At 46.0% G+C, this 9,270-nt stretch overlaps 1 long non-coding RNA gene across 1 annotated transcript; it reads right to left on the reverse strand.

The window, feature by feature from the left end:
- Positions 1 to 226: 226 nt before the first annotated feature.
- LOC103184506 lies at positions 227 to 4,851 on the reverse strand. The gene is made up of 3 exons (XR_488527.2): positions 4,818 to 4,851; positions 4,042 to 4,145; positions 227 to 442 (listed from the first exon to the last, which is right to left on the reverse strand). It is a non-coding gene; the product is annotated as an uncharacterized LOC103184506 (long non-coding RNA).
- Between the last annotated feature and the right edge of the window lie 4,419 nt (positions 4,852 to 9,270).

Raw genomic sequence — 9,270 nt, forward strand, 5'->3', positions numbered from 1 at the left:
GAGAGCCCCTTGTGCTGTGCTTACAGCTCTTAAAGGAAGCAACTCTGGCCCTGCCACAGCGAGATTTATACTCCCGGTACTCAGTATTTCACTGTAAAGCAGTTTCAGATGACATGTGATAGAAGACATGCTCATTGGCTCGCAAAGTAAGACTGAATTCAATTTCCAAAGGATTAAAAATATACCTTTGGGGGGAAATAATTACACTGCAGTAAATGTTAACCGATACATTTGAAGGTGCCTGTCCTATGCTTTTAATTTAGTTTTGTATCGTTGACATTAGAGGGCTGAAGGTCTCTTCCGTGACGGTGTCTGAAACTGCACTTTAAAGCTTCTTTTTACGCGTAGTGTTTGAAAAAGGGGTGTCCTCCAGAATCGCTGGAGGTACAGTTGTGACCGACCCCCGTGCTTCTCAATGGTGTGACGCTCAATGAGCCGTGACCTTGGAGGTAATGAAAAATAATAATAATAATGATCCTTGCATTTGATACAGCGCCTCATCACTTCTTCGAGACGTCTCGAAGCGCTTCACAGGATATGCTGTAGAGTGTATCTTTTGTGGGCGAAACGCAGCAGCCAATTGCGCACAGCAGCGTTCCCCACACACGTCACCCTTCTGGGTATGCACGACCATTGTTCCAGGAAAGAGTCTGTGTGTTGAGCTGAGGCAAGAAACCCATTCTTTTTGCTCTGGGTTTTTAATGCTGCGCGATTTTAAAATAGCAACTTGCTTTTATATAATGCCGTGTCTTCTCCCGCACCAAGCTCCACGATCCTATCACCCCCACCCTCGCCTGGCTTCCCGGCTCCCAGAGAGAGGGTAGAGATCGAGATCATCATCCTCGCTTTCAAAGCCCTCCATAGCCTTGCTCCTCCCTCCCTCCCTCCCTTCCTTTCCGCTGTGACCTGCTTATTACCCCTTACTAACCTGTCCGCTCCCTCCGCTCAGCAGGCTCTGGCCTGCTGAACGTACCCGGCCTGGCCCGCTCCACCTTCGCCAGTTGGTCCTTCAGCCTCTCTGCCCCCACCCTTAGGAGCTTCATCCCACGGTCCCTTCACATCACGCACCCCCTCCCTTGCCTCCTTCAAGGCCCTTCTGAAAACCCTCCTCTTCGATCATGTCTTCGCTTACCCTCCTGCCTCCAATCTCTGTCCTCTACCCTCCTGATCCTAACCTCAAATCCTTCAATGTCCAGCACCTTGGGATATCCTCCCGACATGAAAGGCGCTCTACAAAGGAAATTTGTTGTTCACATGGGGTAGTGTGTAGGAGCGTTTGAAAGAGTGGTAGCACATCACTGAGTTGGCTGTGGGGTATAATAATAATAATTCTTACATTTGTCTTAGCCCCTTTCACATCAGGAGGATGTCTGAAAGCAGTTCACAGGATAAACTGGCAGTGGTGAGACTATGTCATTTTTGGGCGAATGAAAATGCCAATTTGCACACAGTGATGTCCAACAAACAGCCATGAAGTGAACGACCAGTTTTATTAGGGGGATTGTTAGCCAGGACACCAGGCGAAACCAGACAAAACTCCCACTGTTCCAGTGTTTGGGGGCATAGTGGGCGCAAGGCCGGCCACCGATGGTGGAGCAGAGGGCACGAGGGACAAGCAGGAGGCCGGAGCCTGTCGAGCGGTGGTGGATTGGGGAGAGAGTAAGCAGGTTGGAGAGGTAGAGAGGTACCAGAGCATCAAAGGATTTGAAAACGAAGGTGAGGATCTTGTAATCGAAAGGCATTTATTGTTCTTGTGCACTTGATGAGCGATGTTTTCATTTATTTAAAGCTGATTTTTTTTTGATGATTGTTATAATCCTTGCATATTTTTGATAATAAGCGTAGAAAGTGCTGCGTCACCGCAGGTGACCTGCTTGCCCTCCTGGAGCTGATTGGGTGCCACCTGTTACTAAGGTTATTGAGTGCCAAGTTTGCTGTCTGTCATGGAGCGTCTGTCAATATTTTGACTTAAATCTAAAAAAAAAGTCCTTTTTTTTACAAATTATGCTCCTATACAGGAAATACGCCATTTTTTTCCCCCCACTGCAGCTGCTTATAGAATTCCCGAGGGCAACCTTCTGCCATTCAAGACCTAAGTGCATCTTTTAGTATTTATAAGCAATATCCTTGATAAACTGATGTTATATTGCAATCGTACTATAGCTTGTAGAAATGCACAAATCCAGGAATTTGTTGCAGCATGCTTTGTTCGTACCTTTGGCACTCCCTGCCTCCATCTCTCTGTCTTGCCCCCACTTTGCCAGTCTTCAAATCGCATCTGAAGACTTTCCTCTTGTGGCTTTGGTCACCTCCCTTCTCTTTCCAGCTAAGAGGGAATCCACGCTGCCCTTACGCACGCCAAGACTGCTTTGCGCGGAGGGTGCAAGTTGTCGTGGTCAGTCGGTGGATGCTGCTGATCGACCTTGTTCAGCTGGCTGCTCGGCAAATTGTGGAGCGTTGGTTACAAATACACTGCTGGGATGTTATGTTTTAACATTCCCAGTTTGACCTGCTGTCCAGGTGAGCAATAAAGAAAAATCTCAAGGACAATCGTAAAGTGTCTTGAGCTAGTGTATAGCGAGACTCCCGGTAACTGGAAGCCCATCAATGCTGACCAATGGGAACTCTAGTCCAATGTGGTCTACCCTGGAGAGGAATTTAGTGGGAATTCTCGCAGGTTGGAATCTGGTTAAGAAATACTGAAAATTAAACCCCGCTCCTTCTTTTTGGTCTCATCCTTTCAGAATACCCGAGACGTTATTCTATGTGAAAGGTTTTACTTAAGTGCAAGTTGCTGCTGCTGTTGTATCATTCTTCAGATAAGATGTTAAACCAAGGCCCTTGTCTGCCTATTCATGTGGTCGTTAAAGAACCAGTGGTACAATTCGAGAAGAGAATGGAGTTTCTCTCGCTGTCCCGACCAACAATCCTCCTTGATCATTCACCTCAAGGCTATTAGTGTGCCAACTGGCTGGTGTGTTTGCCTACAAAATACACAGTCACTACACTTGACGAGTGAATTGCTCGCGAAGCGCTGTGAGGTGTTTTGGTGTTACAGGTGCAATAGCAAATGCAATGATTATTATGACTTTCTACTTTATTTCGGGTAGTTTTCTCTTCAGGTTACTGTTTCACTTTTCTTATCCCTTACACTTCTTTCCTTGTTTCTCAGTCCCTTTCTCCCCTTTTTTTTAAATCCTTCTCTCCTTTGCCTTGTTCCGCTCTCCGTCTCACACAGCTACAGGCTGCAGGTCAGTTCACTATTGCAACCTATTACGACATCTCAAGACCTCCTCCCACTTTACTACCTGCTAACACAGACAGATTGTGAACTTTACTCTTTAACAGTAAACTTGAGGACCCACCTAAATCAACAGCAACATTTTATCATGCTTGACATATGGTTGTAAAATCCACTTAGGCATGCCCCCATCCCCCCCAGCACAATAAATAAATAATAATTTATGTGAAATATAATGAATTCTTTGAATCACTATGCTCCGGTGTGCTATATTGGACTGTGTCAACTTTCCGAGAGGTTTTTGAAGTGCATTTATTATAGTCCCTCTCGCTTCAAGTCACCTTCCCCACCCCGCCCGCCCGCCCGCCGCCCCCATTTCTGACGCCTTGTCAAGCCACACTGCTGTTAAGCACTCCTGAGTCGCGAGTCGCGTGAAGGGCGCTACATAAATGTAAGTTGTGGTTCTCTTTCCTTTCTCTGGTCTGTTCCAGGCCCTCTGCCAACGTGACTCTGGATAACTGGAAGAGAGAGCACTTTCCTGTCTGTGTTGAAGTGTCGGTGCCCAGCATGTGTCTCTCACAAGTGGAGACCAATAACTCTGTGAGCAATGATGGGCTGCATCCTATCATTATGGCACAGTACAGCTTAACCGCACTTGCTGAGCTCCTATGATTTCCAACAGCAGTATTAGCCATGGGAACAGAACACGGGTCTAATTTGCAAGAGTTGCAAAAGGATTTGTAAAGAGTAGATCCCACAGATACTGTGATGTGTCTCAGGTTGACTTTCTGGAACCCTACCTGGTCTCTGGCATCAGTGTCGATTTCCCTATTTACTCCTGGATCTCCAATTTACGAATTCTTTGGGGAACAGCACAAACCAGACTCCAGCGTGTGGCCAAATGCTATTAAAGGGAATCAGACACAAGGCGCTGAAATCTTTCCACTCCAGACAGACTCAACTTATCTCTTGCGCCAAAATAATAAGCTCAAACAAAGCAGTTTAATGCTTCTCTGCCCTTAAAGAGCTAATTCGAATAATAACCGATAGGGTGCCCCAGATTCTGCAGGATAATGCCATGTTAATCAGGTTTAAGGAATTTACAGTCAGTATAATGGGCAATAAAATGGACTGACAGGTATTGCATACGCCGGCCAATCTGCATACAAGCGAATCTAAATGCAGGAACATTTCAAGCCTTGAAATGCAAACTACGCAGACATCATAAAAAGTTCAATACGTTGCACGTAAAAATCATTATTCGTCTATTCGTGTTGGTTTCAGGGGGAGAGAGCTTGCCGAATGAATTTTACAACTGGCACAAAATAATTACGGGAAAGGCAACCTTTTTTTTTAAACGCACAAATTCTTTTGCTGCACTTTTGTTTTGCCAATTTTCTTCCACTCTCCTTTCCTGAAGGCGCTGACTCTTGCTGGGGTTCGATTCCACCGGCGCCAGCTGGCCTTGTGTGCTTTGCCCAAGGTAGCCGTTCTTCATGTGCGAGCCTAGACAGTCAATTGGCAAGCTGCTCAAGCATGGAGGGAGCATTAAAGAGGAGCCTGATGGTGTCCTTACCTGGCAGGAACACGCCACTTCCAACAGGAATCACTGGATAGCAATAAAGAAGCACTTCCATCTTAGCCTTTCTGCTCCCAACCTCTGGAACGACATCAAGTGAGAGACCTGGGTTCGATTCCCGACAGGACAGGGCGAAACCTTGGGCAAGTTTCCTTTCTCCACCCGCCTGATAATAATCCCTCAAGAAAAAAATAAATTGGTAATTTTAATCCACGACTGTTTGTGGGACACTGCTGTACGCAATTGGCTGCCGCATTTCGCCCACAAATATACAGTCAATTCACTTTACAGTATATTCTGTGAAGCGCTTTGAGACGTCTCGAAGACGTGGAAAGCGCTTTATCAAAGGCAAGGATTATTATTGTTATATTCCAGAAACCCGTCTGCCTCACCCTCTCCCTTGCTTCCTTCAAGGCTCGACTCAAGGCTTTCCTCTTTGATCGTGCTTTCGGCCACGCTTTCCTGTTTCTATTTAGTTAGAGTTGGACTTGGGAGAAGAATAACTTATGATTTCCCATCTTTTCATGGTGAAGAACAGCCAACAAAAACACCCACAGCAACTTACACTGATATAGCTATCCTCACCAAGGGAGTGAGAAATACACCAGACAGAAGAGTAGAAGGTATAGGCTGGAATGTTGGACTGAAGAAGATTGCATTGGCAGAGTGGGCCATCCACTGTGGAGCAAATTGAGAACCAGGACACAGATCTTACCCTAATGTCCTGGGAGCCAATGGAACTCGATGAAGGTGGGAGCAATGGGTGTGCGGAGCCTTGTGTGGGTCAGAAATCGGGCTGTGCTTTTTTTAAAGAAAACGTCAGCACAGAACTGTCATGCTATCGAACAGTGCCAAGCGTGCGGGTAAGTTGGTGCTATAGATCGAGAAACACATTTCCAATTCCAGCTTTACTCAAAAGTGGCTCTCAAGCTACTTCCTCCCCCCCCCCCCACTCCACCACGAACCCCCCCGACACACCTTCCCTCCCTCCCGCAATCAGTTAATAAACCATAGTGAGCTGAAGCAGTGGTTTAATGGTAATATGGGGATGCAGAGCAAACATAACTGGGATTGTGTGTGTGTGTGGGGTGGGGGGGGTGGTGGGGGGGGAAGAGGTGGGGGGACGGGGGGTGGGTGCTGACTGCTGCTTATATCTCTCTACCTCACGGTCCTTTGGATGAGATGTTAAACTGAGGTCTCATCTGCCTGTTTAGGCTGATGTTAAAAGATCCCATGGCACTAGTTGAAAAGAGAAGGCAGTTCTTCCCGGTGTCCTGACCAACAATTTCCCAAATGAAATTTGATCATTCACTTCATGGCTGTTTTGGGGACATTACTGTGCACATATTGGCTGCCGTGGTCACCCACAAATACAGTCACTCCACTTGACACTTGACAGTAAATCCTGTGAAGTGCTTTGGGAAAAGCGTGAAAAGCGCCATACCAAAGGATTATTATTATTATTGTTTTCAGGGCAGCACTGAGAGAGGCTGTGGAGAACCTCACAATAAACTCCCTCTGTGCCTCTGAGGCAGACACTGGCAGACTCGGACTGCAAAGGGGGAGAGAAAAGGGGTAGAAATCCATGAAGACAAAGGACGTCATTTGCACCAATTAACAAACTTATCTTTTTTGGGGGAAAGCTTTGCACGACTAAAAGCTAAACCAGTACACTACGGTTTCACCTCCTCGCAGTCTCGTCTGCTCAGAAGCCTCAGCTCAAGCACACATTGTGCGGAATTTCCAGCCCCTTTCTTTTTCCAGCCAAGCTCCTTCTCTCCCCCCACTCCCCTTCCTCCCCCCCACCCGCCCCCACCCACTGATTGAATAGATCTGTACAAATTTAGCGGTTTTCTAATTTCCTGTCTTGTTTCAAAGTGCTGCAATTTAAGGCCATCCACTTGCTGTTTGTACACAATGCAGAACAATAGCCGACTTTTTTAGGTTCCAGTTTAGAGCTCTTAAGAATGAGGAAGTGCAACATTTTATGAGTAATTACCAGTGGAAGTTATTTACCCTGTAGCTGCAGCCCAGTGCCGGTGAATGAAGGAGAAACACTTGTTAAAGAGCCAGCATCATTTCTGCGGCTCCTAAATATAGCCTGTGCTGTACAGTGTACAGTCCCCAGGACCGTCGCCAGCATTCTCCGTCCCCACATTCCTAAAAACCCATCCCTTTTTTCCCCCTTTTTGCATTGCAGAATCTAACTGTGCCGTGTCCCATAGCACAGCGGTTGACGTACTCGCATCACACGCGAAAGGACCTGGGGTTCGATTCCGGGCCGAGTGTCCTCACTTACTCCGAATGCCTCTGTTCACCCGGCGGTAAGTAGAACCTTACTGGTTGTCAATGGATTGGCAGATTGCTTTCCAGGGTAATAATCTCTCGGGGAGAAAAAACATTTGGTCGGTTCATCCACGACTGTTTGTGGGACATTGCTGGGCGCAATTGGCTGCCCCATTTCGCCCACAAAGTATACAGTCAATCCACTTTACGATATGTTCTGTGAAGCACTTTGAGACGTTTCAAAGTTGTGATTAGGCGCTATATCAAAATGCAAGGATTATTATTATGTTGGTCTCAACAGAGCACAACACGATATTCAGAAAGCGAATATTTGTGCAATTTAATAAACTGGTGGAACAAACTCGACGGGCTGAATGGTCTGTTCTTGTTTTCCAATGTCTAGCTGCTGTCAGGCAACAGATTGCACCATCAGGTCTTGTCTGTGATAAAATAGGTGACCCTTTTTGCCCCATGTTCCATGATATTGGAATATCTCAACGTGCTTCACAAGGAGTTGCTGTCAAGAGCAGTCACTGTGTAACTGAAGGCAAATGAACCAGCCAGATTGCACACAGCAAATACCCACCACTACCAGTTACGAGGTGAACGATCAATGGCCAATTTGTCTAGAGTTGACCAGGCCCGAACAGCCTCACATCAAATAAATAGACTGCAAATTTACCACAGTACGTGTTTTAGTTTAAGTGCAGACTCACTCTATGTCTGTGTTATTATTGTTGTTCAAACTCATAATCCAATATACAGTAGAGGAATATCTATCTCATCACAAGAGTCTAAGCAATTTTTTCAGACTCGATATATTAATCCTTACATTCGATATTGTGCCTTCAACACTGAAATGTCTCAAAGCGCTTCACAGAATTTACTGTAAAGTGGAGTGGCACAATTTCTGCGCGGCAATGTCCCACAAACAGTCATTGAAACGAATAAATCTAAAAAAACACTGGTGACCTAGACACCAGGAGAAACTAGCTTCTCTTTTGCTAAGGGATCTTTAACATCCGCCAGACAGGCACACGGGGTGGGGTCTTGGTTTAATGTGTCATCAATAGGACAGCACCTCAGACAATGCAATGCTCCCCTGGCCCTACGCTGGAGTGTCAGCCTAGATGTGGTGATTTATGGAATATTGGTTATTAACTAAGGGCATCTTCGCAAGGGTGAAATGAGGCTTCAAAAAGCACAGGGTGACCCTCACGTCTCTTCGAGAGTGGTTTCCCCTATAAGGGCAGACTATGTCATTGATAAGGAGGCTCTCGTGAAGGGAACACTTTGCACAAACATAGCGGACACTGCAAAAAAATTAATATAAGAGCAATTACAATTGTAGGCACATCCCAGTGCTAAGGGGCAGGCATTCTCCTTCAGTTCCTATGTCACCTCAGCACGTCCTCTCTAAGTTTCCTGATTAATGGATGAATACTGGACTCCACAGAAAAGAACCCTTTAAATGGGATTATTTAAAAAAAACACTGCATGGGTCTTACCTTTCAGAGTGCTTACCCCCAGAGGTACCTTTCACTTTAAAGCACCACAGCTTTCTAAAGCAACACTTTTTTTTCCAGGAAAAGTACTAATGGGTCACTCATGCGCGATAAACCGTGCTGTATGTCTGACTGTGTCTCTACAAAGACCTACAGATAATTACATGTGTCCGGGCCAGGTGAGAACCTGACTCAAAGGCCGAATCTGACCCCAGTGACCCCAAACTCTTCAGGGCAGCGAGCACCTTTTGTACTTGAGGCACAATATGTTCTCTGCAATCCACCAGTAGGCTTTCTTCTGACAAGAGAGAGCAGGGAGGGATGGCTGCCTGATAGACACATTGACCCTCTAGGTTTGGAATGAATAGGGAAGGGGAGGGATTTCTTTTGTGGGTCATCTGCAGATAGATGGGTGGTGGTGGTGAGTCTTCCAGAAAGGGGGTAAACTCGCAATTGTTTTTCTTTGAATGATTTATTTGAATTTTATATTTACAATAGGAAACCTCACATTTGATCTGGAGCCTTTCATGTTAGGCGGACGTCTCAAGCGCTTTGTACAATATACTTTCTAATAATACGTACGGCGCCTTTTACATCAGGACATGTCCCAAAGAATTTAACAGGAGGTACTGTAAATGCAGTGACTGTTTTGTGGGCGA

Source organism: Callorhinchus milii, unplaced genomic scaffold (genome assembly GCF_018977255.1).
Source record: "Callorhinchus milii isolate IMCB2004 unplaced genomic scaffold, IMCB_Cmil_1.0 Scaffold1, whole genome shotgun sequence".
NCBI classification, from domain to species: domain Eukaryota; kingdom Metazoa; phylum Chordata; class Chondrichthyes; order Chimaeriformes; family Callorhinchidae; genus Callorhinchus; species Callorhinchus milii.